General features: G+C 41.9%; 1 protein-coding gene across 1 annotated transcript in view; it reads right to left on the bottom strand.

Moving 5' to 3' along the window:
* The window catches only part of AHRR (aryl hydrocarbon receptor repressor), an 85450-nt gene that overhangs the window by 27792 nt on the left and 37899 nt on the right, over positions 1-19759 (bottom strand). The gene's annotated exons all lie outside the window — the stretch shown is intronic.

Here is a 19759-nt window from a genome sequence, read left to right as displayed (position 1 = left end):
ATGAAATATCTATCACATTTTTTATTGAACATATTTTTTCCATTAGTGTACTCTACAGAAAGCAACAACCAAAACCCACAGGAAAGAAAGAAAAGAAAGTTAGCAAGTTGTTTTGTTTATAAAAATATGTATTATGACAATATAAAGAAATGCCTGTATAGCTCAGAAGACAAGGGACTGAAATAAGTTTCTTCTTTTCAGTGCCGACCTTCTTGGCATCAGATTATTTTCAGTCTCACTTTACCCTATTCCCTTCTACGTGTCTGAGCCTGACTGTAAGATTCAAGGGAATGTTCTTAAACTGTTTCAGTTTTAAACAGAGGTTTAAAGTTTGTTTTCAGCAGGTGATTTACTACATGAAATTCATTAAATTCTCTCACTACAGATTGAAATGGCATACATTTTTCCTAATAATAATGAAAACCTTCATGGGAGTCAAAACTGGTGAGTGGTCTTCCCAGCACACGGGTTATCATTGCTTGATGTATCGTTGAATACTCAGATTAAAGTCTTCGTATCGATATATCCCATAGAAAAATCCCTGTAATACAATCCCATTTCTAGGGATAGTGAAAGAATTTCTGAGAAGGCTTACAGCAGTTAGCACGTTTGGATCTGCATGATTTAGGGAGTATGACAGGAACCCGACTTTATCATTTGGTCAGTAAAAATTAAGGAGTCAGCTTCACTCTTACTGCCCCATCCCAGAGATGGGTCATACAAATATGCCGGTAGCAAACAGAGATTCAGTTTTCTGTTTGTTCTCCTTTCCACGGAGAGAATGAAAGAAGAGAGCATACCAGCGAGATTAGCTGGGACATTTGATACACATTGTCCCTTCCAACTAAAGGAGAGCTGGAGCAGCCACTGCCAGAGATGGTTAATAATCCAAAAAAAGAAGGGTTGAGACGGACAGGAATAGTTTATACCAAATGAGAATATGAAGCGGAGACAGCCAGCAAGCCTCTAATGCTCCTGAGCTTGCTGATAAAAGCCATGAGAATGGGATTTAAATTTTTAGTAAGATACCAAATTAAGAAAAAGGTCTACATTTTTAAATGGCTTGAATAATGTTTGCTGCAAATGACTGAGGATATGATCTAAATGGAGTCACTTCCTTTCCGAAGGACTGTGCAAGAGCCCCTTATCAATTTAACAGCCTGGTGAGGGACTGTTGCAAAGTACATATGCATTTTACAACCGATGATGGCAATGCAGAACCACACTGACTAAATATCCGTGATGTTTTTTAGCTTACATTGTAAATATTTGCCGCCAGTGATAATGTCGGTCATTACCCCAAAGCAATCATCTCAAATGTATAATTAGATGTAATAAATCCCTCCCCTGGGCATGGGAAAACACATCAGGAAAATCCCAAGCTGCCTAAACCAGATCCCTACCCATGTTTTCCAGCAAAAACAGTTTTGTGATTTTAGACTTGCAAGCTTGGCTGCTATGAACAGGAGATACAGATTCCTCAATTTGCATTTTCATTTTGGTATACCTTTTCAACTAATTGGAAGAGGTCGCTTTTCCCCCCCTTGACCGGCCAAGCCTTCTGCTACGCCTGCCCATAAGAACAGACATATGGACATTCACGACAATAATTTTTAAAAGCCCAACCCCTATTCCAATGGCCTTTTCCAGAGTTTCCCCCCTCAGAAAAGATGTTTTTGTAATTATTGACACAGTGGTTTGCAGTCTTTGTGCAGGTTTAAGGACAGACTGGGAGGGGTGAGAGGAAACGAAGGTTTACTTTTTTGATGCGTTCTTTTGGCGCTGTGAAAATTCCGCCAGTTTGAACTTCATCGTTAGTGGAAACTATTATTTTACCCGACTGAGCGGGCCAGAGCTCCCTCCCTGTTTGTTAGCCTTCAGGCTCACACAAACACAGCAGCAGCAGCACAAGAGATGTTTGTTCCGCAGCTCGTCTGGCTACTATAAATTCCATCTCCAAATGGAAAGTATTTTAATGTTATTTTGCCAGCTAGAGTTACCCGTATGTTAGGCCACACACATCCGTTTCATAACATACCCCACTCACTGGCCTGGGCTGCAAGGAGACCCATTGCACCATCAAAGACGAACGACACCCTTCGTGCCAAGAAGAAAGAGCTCCTCATAGACGGGGATGTTTGATCCTCGCACCTGAGGCAGCAGAGCCGCTGCTCACTGCTCACCCTTGTTCTGCTTCCCTGGAAATATTCCATTAATCCACCCAGGGCTCGGCTGATAGTACAGGGACGGCTGAGAGGAGATGGTGATAGCCTGTCACCTGGGGAAAGCAGAGCAAGATGGGCAGAAAACCACGCAGATCCCCCACAACAAATGAGGAGGAGAAGGAAAAGCAAGACAGGGCAGGGTGAGGAGGGCAACTTGCAAGATGTTACCTGAGCAGGCAGAAAAATAGGGGAAAGAAAACAGAGGAGCCTAGTGATGCCCCTGTCACCAGCAAGAATCAAGGGGGAGAAGTGAAGGAGAGTAAGCGTTGGTTATGACGGGTGGCTTGGTAGCAAGGGCCCTGATGCCAAGACAGCTGTGGTCAAGCTTAGCCATGACATAAAATGGTGGCCCTCTGGAGGAAAGGTGAAGCCTACGATGACAAAAACAAACAAAAGGTGGGAGAATGCAGGAGTACTGTCTCTAGTAGGCAGGGAGGAGCAAAGTGTGGAAAGATAAAGAACAACAAACAGCAGAGGATGACTCAGTGACCTGAGGGGAAAACTTCTGGCTGCTGGAGTTCCCATATATCAAGAATGGGGCAAGAAAAAAACCTGATGTTGCACGAAGTCTGGTGAACGCTGCTGGCTGTAAAAAACTGGAAAGTTTCAGACTTATGGAGCCTTGGACTGCTTTCTGTGGGAGAGGCAACTCTTTGGACTAGATTGTCAGCAATTCAGCATAGAGCCCTCACCTACCAGGTTCAAAAATGGCAAGCTGAGGAGATGGGAAGCAGGATCAGCAGAGACCTCTTTCTGAGCACAACTTATCTAGCCTGCGCTTCCAGAAAACGAAATAAAACAGAAGATGGAGCTGTTCTGCCAAGGAAGATGAATGAGCGTATTGATACCATAGGGTGATAAATACAAGATATACAAGTACCAAGGCTGGTGGTTTTGCAAGGTCATGCGATGTAGTGAGCCTAGCGCAATCCCAGGCAACATTAAAAGCCCCCAAATTTGGAAACACTAGGTCCTACAGAAAGACAACACTGTGGAAATATACAGGGCAGAGGGGGAAAGGGGGCTAGGAGGAAGAAGAGGAGGGAGAAAAAATGAAGAAAAACGGCCAAAGCAGTTTCCTGAAGGAAAGGTCAAAGATCTAAGGACATTGTTCCAATTTCTGATCTGAAAGAGGCGAAAGGAGTGGAAACCAAAAAATAATGTAGAGTTGGTACTGACAGCTAATTAATGCAGGGGAAAAAAAGTCCACAAAAGGGATGATACGTTTGGGACTGTCTCAGACGGTGCTGCTGAGCCCCTCACAGCTGCACTGTCTCTCCCCAGAACACTGTAAAAAGCTGAGATCTCTTTTGAGCCTCCAGTTCTGATATGAGCATCGCTATCTGCATTTGCAAACCGCTTGGCTTGAAAATCAAATCTGGAATAATGTAAAGAAGGGAAAAGCTGCCTGACACTTTATAGAAGTATCATGAAACCAGCCGTTCCCTTTTCCCCAGAAATAACAGAACATTTATTCGTTGCAGAATGCTCTTCAGTTCAGAGGGATGGAAATTTCAGGACTGTCATAAAACTGTACTTTTTAAACCTGTGGGATTACGCTCTCCAGAGTGTTTCTGTACCTCTTCCCGCACAAGCACAACCTTTTTTCTCCAGAAAATAATTAGCAAAACTACCTGCCAAGCTAAGCTATATAACAAACTAATGCATGGTCAAACTGTGTGTATACCCCAGCCACCCCAGGGACCTCCCCCCGCCCGGGCTGCCTGCGTCAGCCAACGGCACAGGCGAGAAATGAGCAGTGAAGGGAGGCTGTTTCTTATCTGAACGCTTTGCCTGGGTTTCATTTGAGGTGTACGAAGGGGACGGTACTGTCTTTTTCAGACTCGCTATGGTGCAGGCGTATCAGTTGCAAGCCCTTCTACGAGAAATACCTGTGAGACCACTTCTCTCCAGTGGTGCCCAGGGGATAAATTGTTTCTTAAAGCGGGCAGATGAAAATACCCGAATCTAGCTTGCAAGTTCAGAGATACTGCTTTATGAATATAAGTCTTACTTTTGGTAACTGTTAGTTGAAAGGAAGTGAAAACAGGGTCTTTCTTCCTGGATCTTCTAGCTGCAGGAAGGATCAGCTATGCGTGTTACCCTGAATGCTAAGAAAACAAAACAAAACAACTCGGAAACACTCGGTATGAGCAATTCTGCTTAACAGACCTACAGCCATGAACTGAAACGGTCTGTTTCCTCTTGCTGCATTACAGAGAACACCGAGTGACAATAAGGACCGGACTCATTAGATGCACGCTGGATTTAAACAATATACAACATAAAGAACAGCTATTATACATGGCTGAATAATATGAAAAGGATGTTTGCACTCTGAAATACAACATACAGGTTGCACGAACGCTTGAGCAAAAAATCGGCACCAAAATGCACCCTCTGAATAAAAGATGTATGGTGTCTGTCCTGTTGCGGAGGCTACCAGAACGCCAGATGAAATTATGCTAGCAATAATGCAAAGTTTTTCTTCCCAACTTAGCGGTTTTCTCAGTCTGCTTCTTCTTAAGGGATGCTTTGAAATCCGACTGCCCTTTGAAGTCTCTCGAGTACAGCATGACATTTATTTAAGGTACAACCCAAACCCTTTGCTTCCCAGATCCCATCCCCTCTTTCTTTTCAGAACCACTTTCCCCCTTTTTCCCAGCGCGCCTTGACCGTTTTTCCAGGCAGGGGAGGCGAGAGGGGCATCAAAGAGATGCCACCGCCCGGCAGCGGGAGCTGGTGGGGCCACCTCGGCCACCCCCACCACCCCCCTCCGGAGACCCCCACCCGGAGGAGCCCTTTTGAAGGGGAGGCGAAGGGGAGGAGAAGTCCCCGTTGCGGAGGAGGCAGGCTGCTGACTAACCCCAGCCCCGCTGTCACGCAAAGCCTGGCCGCCTGTCAATCTCCCCAGCGGCTCTGACAGGGGCCTGGCGCCCGTTCAAACCCTTGCGTGCGAGCAGACGAGCCGCATTACCCTATGAAGTATTTCATAATAACAACAGCTGTTAAATATTGATGACTCCTGGCAAGGGCTGAATGCTTTTTCGAGAAGGTTAAGCCTTCGTGTAATGGAACCTAATTCCTCATTATATACTGTATCAGATATCTGGAAGTCGCTTAAAAAAAAAAAAAGCAAAGGGGCTTAAAGGAAAGGATCAGAAAATAGCTCTTGTGCAGCGGGGAGAGGGGAGAAAACCCGCAGCGCGAGAGGTGAGGAGCATTTCCCCAAAGTCAAATCCTTTTGTAAACGGTGAAAAATGCTGCTGGAGTGATCATCAAAACAATTCATTTCACTATATTCCACTGGACAACTGGTTTTGTGATTTTAGAAATTATTGCAGATGAGAGAAACTTTCTAAAACAGCGATCTGGCCGCTACTGCTGTCTATGTGTGTAAAAGTACACACGGAAGTTATTTCCACAGAAAACCAGAAAAGATGGAGAAAGCTCGCATTCCTCTAGTTTTTCTACATCAGCTCTGAGAGATCTGGCTCATTAGAAGATTTAGTGGTGATTGGACAAGATAATAAGGATGAGATCTCAGAGAGGGTTTCTAGCAGGTGAGAAAGGTCCTCCCGTTCCCAGAATAAATCCCCCCTCTTCCTCAAGCTGCCCTCTAAAATCGGTCAGTCCTACCCTCTCCCTCTCGACCTAACTGTTGAGCAAGGTTGTGTTGGGAAGGGAATCAGTTCAAGGTAGGAGGTCATGATGGGCAGACTTGAGTCTTTGGGACAGAGCTGGCGTGAGGCCAGGGCAGGCAGTACCAGAGAGTCCAGGAGCCAGGGTGTGGGTGAAAAAGAAGAAAACAAACCAAGGAGCGTTTTTCTTGCCTGTGAGAAAGAAGCCTGTGTGCCTTCAGGGAATACAATTTAGATGAGGCAAGCCGAGAAGCTGAAAACAATTACCTGCTCATGTTCAGTTGTGCTGCGGTGCAAGGAGCTCCGCGAAGCTTTCGCAACGTATTTTACCTGTGAGGAACCCAGGCCTATTTATTCAGTCGGGACAGAGAATCACGCATACTTAGGAAGTTGTAGGCTGGAAGGGACCTTTGAAAGTCATCTGGTCTACCCCACCCTGATCAAAACAGAGCTGACTTCAGTTAGTCAGGGTGCTCAGGGTTTTTGTTGAGTATCCCCAGTAAAGGACATTTCACATTCCCTCTAGGGAAACTTTCATTGATTAATTACAAAGAGGATTAATTTTGTAAGGTAAGAGTTGCTTATGGATTTAGGTGAATGGGCAATAGGATAAGTTCTAGAGGGACATTTCCTGTTTCCACAATTCTTGGTCTCTAAAATGTGTAGAATAATTTAAGAAAGGCTCAGAATGGTTAAACAGCTGTCATGAAAAGAGTGTGCATATGGAGAATGTGTGAATTAAGTTATTAGCTATTCTTATAATGGTTTTTGATGGTTTATTCTATCTGTATCTCACACAACTGGCTCACAAGAAACCACAATTATATGTCGCATTTTTATGTAGCCTGGGACTGCAACACCTCCCTTATCCCATAACTTCTGAGGGATCACAGATCCAAAGAAAAGCTGTGCCTCCATGTGAAACCGGATTGTACGATAACTATACAAACAACAGACTCAAAAGAACTTGTCTAGAAAGTACATTTCCTCTCCGCAGCTTACTGTTGCAACCTTTCTCTCTTCATATGACTCAACAGATGATCTCCACAACAGAGAACCCCACATTGTGCATTGGCAAAGACGATATTTTAGAGATCTGTTTGCATTACTGTGAGTAAATATTTGCGTTATCAGTTGGTCTGGTAGACTATATTGGCTATAAGACTGTCAAAGACATGCAGTCCTCCTAAATTATCCCAAGATATAAGACTTATTCCAAGTAATTGTGTTACGTTTCATCTTCATAATTCCATTTGATTACTTACTACTTTGAGTATGATGATTTGATGATGGGAACCTATTGATTTATAGGTTCAGTCCTGGGGCCTTAATTTTATCCCTGTATTATTCCATTCTTAGTTTAATTAAGCTGTAATACATTAGCTTGTCTGGGTGTGTATTTGCTTGCACACCCTTTTGAATGAATCCATAAAAGATAAATACAAACTGGTTATTCTGTCAAACTACAAAATGGATTGCAACCCTAAATTATTGGCAACCTCGAGTAAGAAATCTGCAAACCACTTAGTCCACTTTCAAATCAATACCCACATGCCTCATAAAAATTAAGACGATTCCAACAAATTCCTTGCTCCTTAAGTCATGAACTTGTAAATTACATGTCCATTAATCAGAATCGAAATCTACAGCATAAGTTTAGTGTAGAAAAAAATAAATTTAAGACAACTATTCTGTATTTAGAAAACTTGCATAACATTGGTTAGTTTCAGAGTCAAGGACCTCAGAATGTACGAGGTTTTGGTTTTGGTTTTGTTTGTTTTATTCTAGTTTCCATTTTCCTCTGTACCACACTCTGAAACACGGCATGTTAAGCCAATGTAGAGGGAGTCAGACTTCACCAAACTAATCCACCTTAGCGTTAAGTGTACTGTAGCGTGTTCTGACCTGCCACATCCTGATTGCTTGAGTGGGATCTCAGCAAACCCCACCGGTCATGATATACATACATATTCAGAGGAATAGAACATCAGGACACATTGATTCTAGGATCTATGGAGCAGTTGGCCTATCAAAAGCACTTGCAGAGTTTTTCAGTTCTTCCAAGTGTCCTTCATGATGGCTTGTTGGCTGAATAGCTCGTCATCTTTTCCCTTGTCAGGATATTTTAAAAAATCTGTACAGGGAAAAATAAACTTTAGGTTCTCTCTATCCTCTGAATTCCCAGCACTTCGTCTCTCTGTGGTCCAAGAATGTAGTCCTTTTTTGATATGGCTCATATTACTTCATTGTCCCGAGGCCATTTGATTCTCTCAATAAAAATAATACGACAATGGACAATCGGGTCCACAGCAGAGGCGGCTGCCCTTTGAGGAGAGGCTGAAACGGCTGTGACTGTTCACTGAGGAGAGAACGATGAGAGGAGATGTAACAGAAGTTTACAAAACTGTAAAGGCAATGGATAAGCTGAACGCGGAACTGCTGTTCACCCAGCCCTGCAATACGGGGGCAGTGAAGTGCTCAATGACACCAGTGCCAGAATGCTTTAAAGCAGATATAAAAGAAAGCCATTTTGGAGATGAGAATACCAGACTAGATGGACCACTTGTGTGACACAGTAGTGTATTTCTTACATTGCCATATTCTCACTGCAATGCCACGACCTTGTCCACGAAATTTGTTGCAGACAGAAAATAAACAACAGATGAACAAGAGCAGCATCTGTGACGCGAAACAAAGTATATCACAGAAGCGACAATAAGAAAAATCGGAACCTTATGAGAAAGCCTGTGTGTGACTAAATTTAAGCATATGATGAAAGACCAGCTTGTGACTAATCATTGCATCCAAATAAACAAAAAAAAAGTCTTTTATGATAAACAGCCTATTGAACTAAATTTGAGTCTGAAATATTTTTCAGAAACGTAACTACTGAGACCAAAATCCATTTTTACTGAAAAGACAGCTAAGAGAAAAGCTATGTACGTTGGTTGATAACTAAGCAACTACAGTCTACTGGAATCTTCCCCACTTTAAAAAAGGAGACTTTAAGAATTGCAGCTTACAGAAGAAATGCAATGAAGTCCTGATAACAGATTTATCCTGAGAGTATCAGAACATGTTTAGTCTTTATTGGCTGCAGAAGATGTGTGCCATCTTACCCTCTTCAATTTAGAACATTTAGTAAATCAATCCCTGAAAACTAAAATCAAATCAAAGACCAAGTGTGAAAATAAACGCAACTACGAAAGTGTATGAGAAAGCACCTCTTCCCCCTTCCTGATGAAATGAACCTGACGATGACTGACTTATGTGAGATTTACGTGATCTTTGCTTGCTTTTTTGGATTTGATAACCTCTTTTCCAGGCCTGTTTTTCAAATAGACTGTCTCCTGAGCTTCCACTCCTCTATTTCTACTGCTCCTAGAAACATTCTTGTCCATTTATAATTTCATTTGCACCAGTCTGCATGGAAAGGCATGGGCTAAATTCATACCTGCTAGCTCCAAGAGGGAATTTAAGTCAGTATCTCTTAGAAGAGAGTTAAAAGAGCATGTGTCAGTAGGCCAGTATATCACCCAAGAGACTGTTTAAAAATAGCCAAAGCACACGATCTGGAGAGGATAAAGGAAACCTCCAAGATGAAATAAACATTGCATCTAAAATATTCACGCTGAGACCTTAGTGCACAGGATGTGCATATGTTACCCAGAAAACCAATTCTGGCTTCATCGGTTTCAGAGTTAGAAATATCGCAAGAGCAATTCCTTAATATCTGCTTTATATAGCAGCTATACTGCATCCGCTATTAAAGGCAAAGACACAGCCACGTTTGCTTTCCAGTGTACTTTGGATAAGCAAACACACTCGCCAGGGTAAATGCAAGAATCTCCACCTTTGAGTCAGATGGATGCCACCACACACTGCTGCACAGTCACCGATGCATACACGCACCCTACGCAACCGGGCACTCTCTTTCTGAGGCAGAGGTGCTTTGCTTTGGTCTTTTCTGCTATCTGTGGAGACTTCTACGATGAGACTGACTGTATGAAGAGCTGCCTCGAGAGGTCAAATGAACGTAATGAGCTGTGGGAAAAATATGCCTGAGAGGAGGTCCTTGAGCTTTGGCCTTTTTGCTTCAGGAAGTAAAAGAACGTGCTGAGACAAAACACAGGCAAATGAAACATCAGAAACAGTATCTAAAAGTTTTAAAAAAAATATTTCAGAATCGATTTTCAGGATAAGTTTAAAACACTGAACTACATTCCAGGACTTTTTAGAATGCTGAAGAAAACAAGTAACATGAAAATCTTACCTAAATCTTACTTCAATCTTACAGAATGAAGTACAAGCCAACAACAGGAGTCAAAAATTGAACTACCAGAACCCTAAATTGATAATGTGACTATCCCTGGATATGTTTAATGAGTTTTCATACACTTTAATTTTTTAATGATGCATTTAAAGACTAGTCCTGAAAAGCTACCCAAACAGATGGACCTTGCTCCCAACTGGAATCCCTTGTAAGTCAGAAGGCCTGCAGGGAAGACATTATGGTTTGTCCAGAAATAAATTGCTTTGCAGAACAGGAACCTTCTGCAGAATTAGAAAATGCATGCACGTGAGGCATTCAATTACTACAAGAACTTTCATTTTTCACTTCCCCACAACCGTTTTGCTTTGCCTTTTTTCACAGCCAGGTTCCACGCTCAGAAAAAGATCCCATGCAGATCCTAAAGACTCTAAGCTGTCCAGTAGTGGGCTTCCATGTTCCCTCCCCCTTAGCACTGGAGAAACTGAATTTTTGAAAATGCCACAATTCCTAGGTCAACAACCAGAATTAGGACCTTTGAAATGTCTAAGCGTAATGAAAAACACTATCTTTAAAAAAGGCAGGAGGGGTAACATTTAAAGCTCTAAGAATGTAAATTGTGGCCCTGCTTTGATTTGCTTTTCAATTTTTCAAAACAGAAACTACTTAGATGCAGTGATAAAATTAAAAGGCAGCCACAGAGTTCTTATCAGACTTGCCCCATGTGAAGACAAGGAACAACCAAACAATGTTCTGTATTTCAGAAACAAAGTTCTACCTAATAAAATATAACCTTTTCTCTAGTTTCAGCCTTTCTGCATGTGTGTCATTGACTTGAACAGGCAAGTCTGACTCCTGCAAAGGTAGCTGCTACCTTGACTCATAGCAAGCCACCAAAGAAATAACAAGTATTCCTTATGGAATAAGGGCAGGGAACTTGTCTCCCACTCGTGAAACGTAGGGGATTGTGGCCTCAACTTTCAAGGCAATTAGAGTTAATTACAGCTTTCACCAAGTGATCAATACTAGGTGAAGAGTATGTATAAAGAGAATTATGATAAATAAATTACTTCCCGTGCTTCTTATTCTGTGAAGGTCTTCTGGATGAAAACTGGTGATTTCTTACCTACTGACTGATCAGATCTGTTTTACACTCATTATGTGACATAAACATCGGCTTATATTGGTTTTTCATCAGTTATAATATGATCTTCATTGGATATGCACTGCAACGTGCTGCCAGAGTCAGTCCAGTAGCCATTGAAACAAGACTTACTAGTGCTATGCTAAGGAAAATACGAATAGGTTTAAGGCAGAAAACGTGCCTTGCAAATTGCAAAAAGCAAAAGCAAAGATGCTTTTGCACATAATCTTTAAAAATGTGTCGAGTTAACTGGAGAAAATGTATATTCCAGACCCGACTTTGTTTTAAGCCGAGTATCTTTCAGGGGAATCTTTAAAGATTTATTCGATGAACGCTGCATCCGAAAGAGGAAGGTTTTTTCTCCTGCCGGGGCAGATTTGCAGGGAGGAGGCTCATTTCTGCCTTGCTGGTCTGGCAGGCAGCAGAGCTCTATTCCTCTGATCAAGAGATCACTTTCATAACCACTTTTCTGAGGTCACAAATGAGTCTGCTGCAGTCACGCAACCCCTCGCCTACCAGAGCTTACTATAACAATACAGGTTCACGGAAACCTTTTAAAGAGGCAGCCCATCCTTTCGACCCACGCAGGAAGAAGGCACGCGGCTTGTTAACGCACGGGCTTCCCCCAAAACGTGTCGTGGGGACTATTTTATTTCAGTTGGAGCAGGGAAGGAACGTGCAGCTTGGAGTTTTATCTGGATGGAGTCATGTCGCTCGAGTAGAATCGAATGAAAAAGTTAAGATAAATAGCTCTACGATTCTTTTAAACTGTACTGGCAGCTTTTTCAAATATTTGTTCAGCCCATTCCTTTTTATTATCCTAAAGGTCCATGTCTGCCAACCATGTGCTACTGTGAATTATGTTAATTAAGATATTTAAAAGCCGTGGTAAACAGTCAAACAAACATTAGATTCAATAAAGAACAGATACGATTGCCCTGAATTGAACACTGCCCTCCTGCAGTGTTAGAAACACCAGCAATACAGAAATGGTAGATCAGGAAACAGGGTTACTATCAAAAATTTATTCGGAAGAAATACTATGAAAATCTAATGACTACCAGTTACAGCTTGTTTCTAGGACAGAAAAGCCTATTTGATATGTTAGCTGACAGTGTCCCACAGCTGAGCTACATACTTATCTGTTGTATGGACATGCCTTGTAGGTGGTCATTGGAATGGCTTTTGGGTGATGGGGGGCAGGTTGGAATTTAAGGAAAAAAGTGAAAAATATCTTTCCTCTTACGATAAGTCAACTCTACCCAATGAAGGGGGGGGGGGGGGGGGGGGCGCTGGCCTATTTTCACAAGCAGTTAGTGCTATGAAAGCAACTGTTGTTGTTCCATCACGAGTTACTTGCACTAATTACCTGAAATAAAGTTTCCAAAAGCTGTTAAATTACTTTAGAGCCTACAATTTAAAAAAATTAAGTTGGATGTATTGCTCATTGACATTTTACACGGATTAGTATACAGGCACATTTCATTTAAAGGCAGCACAAACAGGCTTGCCCAAACCAGCTTTATAATCCAGCTTAAATAAGTAACAAAAGCAATGAGGGCACAGCGTTAAGCTCGTTGAGGACTCACAGTGTGAGCCGAGATGACTCGTTTGCACACTGTCCCGCAAGTTCATTGTTATTATTAGCCACGCTAGCCAGGTGAAAGCTCGTTCAGGTGCACCCACACATGCCTACAGACAGCTTCAGGGACTCTGGAGATGCAACCATGGGTTGTGAAGTGCCCTTGGCTTCATCCAAAGGGATATTCAGGCTTGACCTTGATGTATATCTTCACCCAGCTCAAGCCGTGGGAGATGTCCCCTGCCGTCTGCATGGCAGTTTGCTGTTTACACAAAAGATGACCTCCCAGTCTAACTTCGATACGAAACTAATCACACCCCACAATCAGCCTTGTCTCTGCTCTGAGTCTTGTCTATATTTATGGAAGGGAATTAGGCTGGAAACTTGACAAGGGATTGTGAGGTTACTGCTGGTGGACCTTGCTGTCAGAGCCTGGCACACTCAGTCGTGGATGGAAAATCAGGGCAGCGAGGCAGGCTCAGCCGCAGACGATGAGCATCACCACAGTTTCTCAGCTCGGACAAAGTCCTGGTGAAGGTGATGAGACAGAGATGATGATCTGTAAAGGGAAGGTGTTGACAGTCTCCAGAATGACCTTGAGGGCAACAGTACCAGTGTAGACAAGGCCACAGGAATTTTTGAAGATAGGCCATAGGTTCAAAGATTTCTGAAACTTCTGAAGATGTTGCCCTGACTCTTATGTTACTGATTTGTGCCCATTCAGTTACCACTACAACAACTTCCCATGGAAATGAAAAAGATACAAGGTCAACTCCTGCCTAAACAGATGCGACTTTGTCCCTGTTTATGAACTTTGGCTAGACCACAAGAAGTTTATCCAAAGTGAAAAAGCATTGGATGCTAATGCAAGTATTTAATTAACAGGGCAACTTTTCCTTTCTAGTTATGGAAAGAGATACATGAAAACACTGTTGTCCTACTTTACCTTTACAAACAAATTATACTGTTCTTCTGGAGGCAGTTGGCGAAAAAATCATTGGTAACAGCAGGAATTGAGTTTACATATGGGTATATCAGGGTAAACAGCTGCTAGAATACTTACTGCTCAGCTCTGTTCTGCATGGCAGTCTGGCCACAGAGCTGATACCTAAAAAGGTCTCGCCTTACTGAGAGTCCTTTTTATATTCCTTACTGTATGAAAATAAAATATTTGCGATCTTTTTTCAAGAATATGATCTCTTCTACTCAAAGACAATGTGGTCAATTGCTCCATTTCCTACGGAGATGCAAGAAGGCGTCTAATACTTGTGCCTAAGTGCCACTGGATCTGCAATTCTAGAGAAAGAATCGGTCAGTAATTTAATATAGTGAAATCAGGATAAACAATGACCTCTAATATGCCAGTTTCCAAATAATTACTGCAAGGTTTCCTCATTCCCTCACAGTCCTAAAAACTTGCACTTGACAGTCAAAGATCTGTACACCACCTATATATGTAAGAGAACATGCAGACAGTAATTTGGATTAGCTGCAAATCTGCCTTTACATTATTTTTTTAGTCCTTTTGTGAAGTTTACTTAATTTTAAGATTACCCAGAGAAACATAATCCAGCTCACTTATACTCCAACTAATAATCCAAAAAAAAATGATTTCAAATTAGTGTAATACAAATCATTATTTAATAAATGAATTGACTTTAAATAGCTGCTAAGAGGTATTCTTTCATTAGAAATAAGTTTAAGTACTGTGAGAAATTACAGTAATTACAATCAAGCTTTAAGGATTCTTGAGTAACTCAGTTACGAAAATTATAGCAAGCATGCTCAAAAAAACCCTTCTATCCTCACCGTCTTCCTGCTGCCCTAACATACAGTACATACTTGAGGTTCGGCTACTTTTCTACCATGGCCCAGTGCTTTCCAGCCAGTTTTTGTCTCGAAGTGGAAGAAAAAAGTGTTCTGTTACTGCAACGTAAATGAAGTTCTTGCTTGGCCAGGACTGCTGGAGGATACCTGGCACTATCCAAGTAGAAGGCAGATTAAAGACGACAGCAAATGGTGCAGCTGCAGAAATTAGTTTAAAGCAAGTTGCTGTGACTGAGCCTTCCGCACGTGGTGGTCCATACAACATCTCCCAGCATGGCGCCGCCTTTGCCTGACATTGCAGGATGAGAAAAGGAGCTGGAGTGCCTAAACGGAGCGCCCCAGCCAAGGCAACACAGCTGGGAGTCGCTGGAGTCGAGGCAGGACAGGGCAGGCTGGGAACAGGGCAGCTGGAACATTCTTACGCCTGATGTATTTTCCACTGCCCAGATGTTCCCCAGTTGACACGAGCTGTGAGACACTGGATGCGCCAGTCCCGGAGGGTGTTCTGACCCCTGGGAAGCGCTAAAGAGGCCCAGGCTTGCCCGGCATCGAGGAGGCACAAAGGTATTTTGAAGCTCTGATCGTCTCTTCTCCCACTCGGTCCCCGTGCCAAGTTCAGCTGTGGCGCGGGAACTCAGCTGTGGCGCAAGATTCGTTTTGTACATTAACCCGATGAGCTAAAATACCATCTGAGACCAACATGTAGTTAATTGCTGTGAGAACAAAACTTTGAATTTCCTGACCTATTCAAAGTTTGAATTTCCCATTAACTCCCCGCTCCCATACTAACAGATGGTATACAGGGTGCAGTTTCAAAACTCCCTGCATCGGAGCGTACGCAAAGAGAACAAGATGAGCTGAACTGCACACCCCTGGAAACCTGCTCTTTATATGCAGAATGGCAAACTTCTAAATACATCAATTAAGGTGCCCAAGCGGTCCCCCCTGCCCTTCCATGCAAATAATCCTGGCTGAAACTCTTACGCCAAAGCTGTCCCTGCCATGGGGAGCTGGAAAAGCACTGGTTAGCAGGGCTGACTCATCAGCTGACTAGCCCACAACATCAGCCACAAAGGACCAAGAATGCTGGTGGTGGCATGAAGCGTGTGGGTGGGAGCAAGGAATAAGCAATCATCTGGCAGCCTAATGCAGTAGGGAGGGTTGACAACAATTCGTTATTTATTCCCCCCCTCCCGCCCTAAGGCTTCGTCCCTCCACTGCAGTGATTCTCATCATCTTGACGCTGTGGTAGGGCTCTGTGTAGGGGAGGGAATGAAAGGTACATCCCCTCCCTGTGGCCCATGCAATGAAAGCATCAGCGGGCTATCTGAGCTCACCACACCCAGACCACATAGGGCAAAAGGCCCTCACGGAGGGGAACGGAAAAGAGGTTTGCCCAGTCCTTCTTTCACCCAACAGGAGACAAGAACAATGTCTTACTAGCAAAAAAAAAAAAAAAAAAAAAAAAAGAGCATCGCTTTCCCACCAAAGTCGGTCTGTTAGTAGAGAGAAGAGATGGAGATCTAGTTCTGGAACGGCAGAGGGCAGATATAAGAAAAACCTTGGGGATGAAGCAAGGAATACAGGGAAAAGGGAGAATGTTGTAGCAAAGATGGGAAAAGGGGTAAAAAGTTCTACATGGAGATAACAAGAAAGTCTACAGGTGAGGAAGATGCAAAAAAGAAAAGCATTTAAAAAGAGGTGAGGTGAGTTATCTCTAGAAAGGCCGCTAGAGAAAAATACGTGGAATATATTTCTCAAAAATTACAGGAAGAAAACAGATTAACAAACTACAGACACTGAAACAGGGAAGGAAAGTCACCAAGGTAAACAGCAAAAGCGCATTCAGGAAAAATAAAAATGACAGATTTCATTAAAAGCTTGACACCAAAGTACACTGATAAAATCCCGCCAATTGTTCACATGTATCCCATTATCTCCATGTAGATCTGAGTTCCCTTTCCAGTGTTCTTTCCCTCCAGCAGCCTGCTACCACTGCGAATCTGGCTGCAATATGGGTAGCTGGTGCCCAATTTACCTAGCATGAAACACTCTCCAGCCAAATTACTGGAGTGGTGAAGGTGTGAGCTCACCCCTCCCAGGCTTCAAACTTTTCAATGGAATTTTTGCTTTGATTCCTAAAAATACATTTAACTTCAGGCAATGCAGTTTTCAAAACACTGGGCCAGCTTCTGAAGGCCTGACTTGTATTACTCCACTAATGCCAAAGTTAAGTGAAATATAATAAGGAATTAAGGACTTGACCAGTTGCCTTTCTGTTTCCCCCCCAACCAAACCTGTTGTTTTCGGAGAACGGGCCTTTTGCCTGGATTTTGCCTGGAGTAGGTCTTTCCTGGCAGATTGCCTCAGTGGGAAGAAGATTAGGTTTCCCACTGTCCTCTTCATCGTTGGAAAGTTTCTGTTGCATTTCCCAGTCTCTGCTACAGGCATTTCAGGCCTTAAAAGTCTTCCCCAACATGTTTTTCACACGCTGCTGGGTGTATCGTTTGGCAAGAGAGCGATGGAGAGTCACAACAGTGTAGTTTGCCATTGCAGCTTCTCTCTAGATGGATAAACCATTTTACTTTATTTCCAGAACTAAAACTGAGCTTGTTGAACGTTATGTTCAAATATTCGGAAGATGGAATATCTGCTGAAGCTAGAATATCTCAAATAAACACCCTCCAGACCTCTATCTGGAGATCGTGACTTGACTAGATAAAGACAACAAAGAAACAATAAAGAAACTCCTCTTTTTCAAATGATCTCTTCAAACTTAGTGCCCCTGTAGTGTTGCTGCAAGGGGCACGTCCTCTGTCCATAAACCGACCTCTCCTCCCACCTCATTCTGCCAGAGGTTATTATCTCAGTCACGCTACTGGTTTTAAATACATTATCAATTACCACCATCATACTTACAAGGTGCGATCGCGAAGCAAACCTTCAAACTGACATTATCGCTGCTTTCCTAGCCATAAATCGGCAGCAACAAATGTAGGCTGGATCACTGTCCCCAAATAATATGGCGCTTACTGCCAAATGCATTAAATATTTCTAAAGCGCTTGCTAGCATCAATAAGAATGAAGACTGCTATTGCAACGTGTAATACCTTCAAGCTCTCTGCCATGTCACCAAGTACATTTTTGGCTTACAAGAAAGAACTCTTCCTTTAAACAGGTATATAGAGCTCTGTTGCTAGAGTTTAATTATTATACAGTTCTGATGGCTCTGAAGTGTTGAAAACAATCAATTCCTGTTGAACACATAGTAATTTGAGAGCACTTTGCAGCTTGCATGACTGAGCCTTTAATAACTATTAAAGTAATTCCTGTAATTTTAAACATCTCTAATTTCCTCACACAAATATTACTTGTTTTGAGATGTTTTCCATATGCAGCGATGTAGATTAAGACATAAAAAAGTATGGAAAGAAGAAATGAAATTTCATTTTTCTCCACTTACTATCTTAGCCCTCATAATAATATATTGGAATATTTTCCACATAAATCCTTACGTTCATCAGTTCAAGATGTATTATCTAGGTTAGATTACTTCTCCTCTCAAGAAGTGTTTTCATAAAGTATTATTTATTGGGCCATTTTCCACACGAGGTTTATAGGGGTCATTTGATTGGCACAGTATCATTTTAATAAATTATGTGGGAAAAAATACAGAGTTTTTGTGACAAGTTTTCAGTGACACTGATATACTACATAATATTAACACAGAGAAGATAGCATTTTCTGTGCAGGTGTTGAAACACTCAGCGGAATATGTAAGATTAATATAAGGTGACATACATGTTTTGCAACTATACAATTAGTAAAGTGGTTATGAAATTGTTAATGGACTAGAAATAGAAAAATATATGTTGGGTTTTGATTTAGATCTGATCTTTGCTTGTTTTCAGTCCTCTTCTCCCAACTTCTTTCAGCTGTTTCCAATATGTAAGTAGCCAATTCTTGTTGCAGGTTCATAGGTAAATGGGAATAGCGGACACTTTATTTATTATAACAAGAAACTACAGGCAGAGATTTACTTCCTATATGTACACCTTCAACTTGATATACTCCGTGCAGATATAAAAAGGGAATGCACTGAGGGGATTTCAATGGAATTTTAGGGACACAGTAAATCCATGTGATACGTGTTTGGCGAGACTGTTGCACAGCATCAAACTTTCACAGAAGAAATTATAAGCTTCTTTGAAGGAAGTTTTAAAGTGCGTTTTAACTTCTCTTAGTAAGCATTTAATTTAGTTTATTGATATGCATTCTGCTTCCGCTTGTACTCATATAGATGTCAAGATTTTAGAAAATTTATCAATTGCGCTATCTACATAATTGCAACAAAAATTATAATCAAATGAAAACTGGATTTATAAAGGGAAATTTGCCCTGCCTCATCTAAAAAAAAATATTTCATTTCATGGTGGTGAATGTTCAGAGCACTTATTTGCTACCACTACACTAGATAGAGAAGAAAAGCATCTCTGTCAGTTGGGATTTTCCTGCCAATAAGACAAAAAAGACACTAGACCAAATATAATTAAATGAAAACAAGTCCTTTATAGTAATCCATTGAGCCAAACTGTGGGATTAATCATATAGCAAAATGAGGTAAGCTTTGCAGATACCAGTTCCCGTCTCATGTTTTATGATTTCCAAGCATCTAAATAAGATCTAGTCACAGCCTAGAAAGACAGATGTCTTGCACAGATTCAGCTGTATAAATCATGTGATAAATCATAAACTTCTGGGTTTGACTAAATCATCAATTTATTTATTTACTTTCATACTTCTATAAACCTCCCAGCCATCTGTAGCTCTGCTTACAACTAGGAAGGTTTTTGTGCAGGAGGAATTGGTGGGTGACGCAAGCATGATTTCAAGAAGGGCATTTTATTCATACAGGGCAACGTGAAGAAAACGAACAATGGCTGTAGGAGAAAGAGTCAAAGCTACAGGAAGAGGAGAGAGGATTGATAAGAATAAAGACTTGATAGGCAAGGATTACTGCGATTACATGTCCTTAATAGGAAAAAGCTGGGCATAGAGATGCCCATAGAG

The sequence above is a fragment of the Rissa tridactyla genome, chromosome 2 (assembly GCF_028500815.1).
Source record: "Rissa tridactyla isolate bRisTri1 chromosome 2, bRisTri1.patW.cur.20221130, whole genome shotgun sequence".
Classification (NCBI taxonomy): domain Eukaryota; kingdom Metazoa; phylum Chordata; class Aves; order Charadriiformes; family Laridae; genus Rissa; species Rissa tridactyla.
Note: the sequence above shows the minus strand (reverse complement) of the source record. Positions and strands in the feature narration are given on the sequence as shown.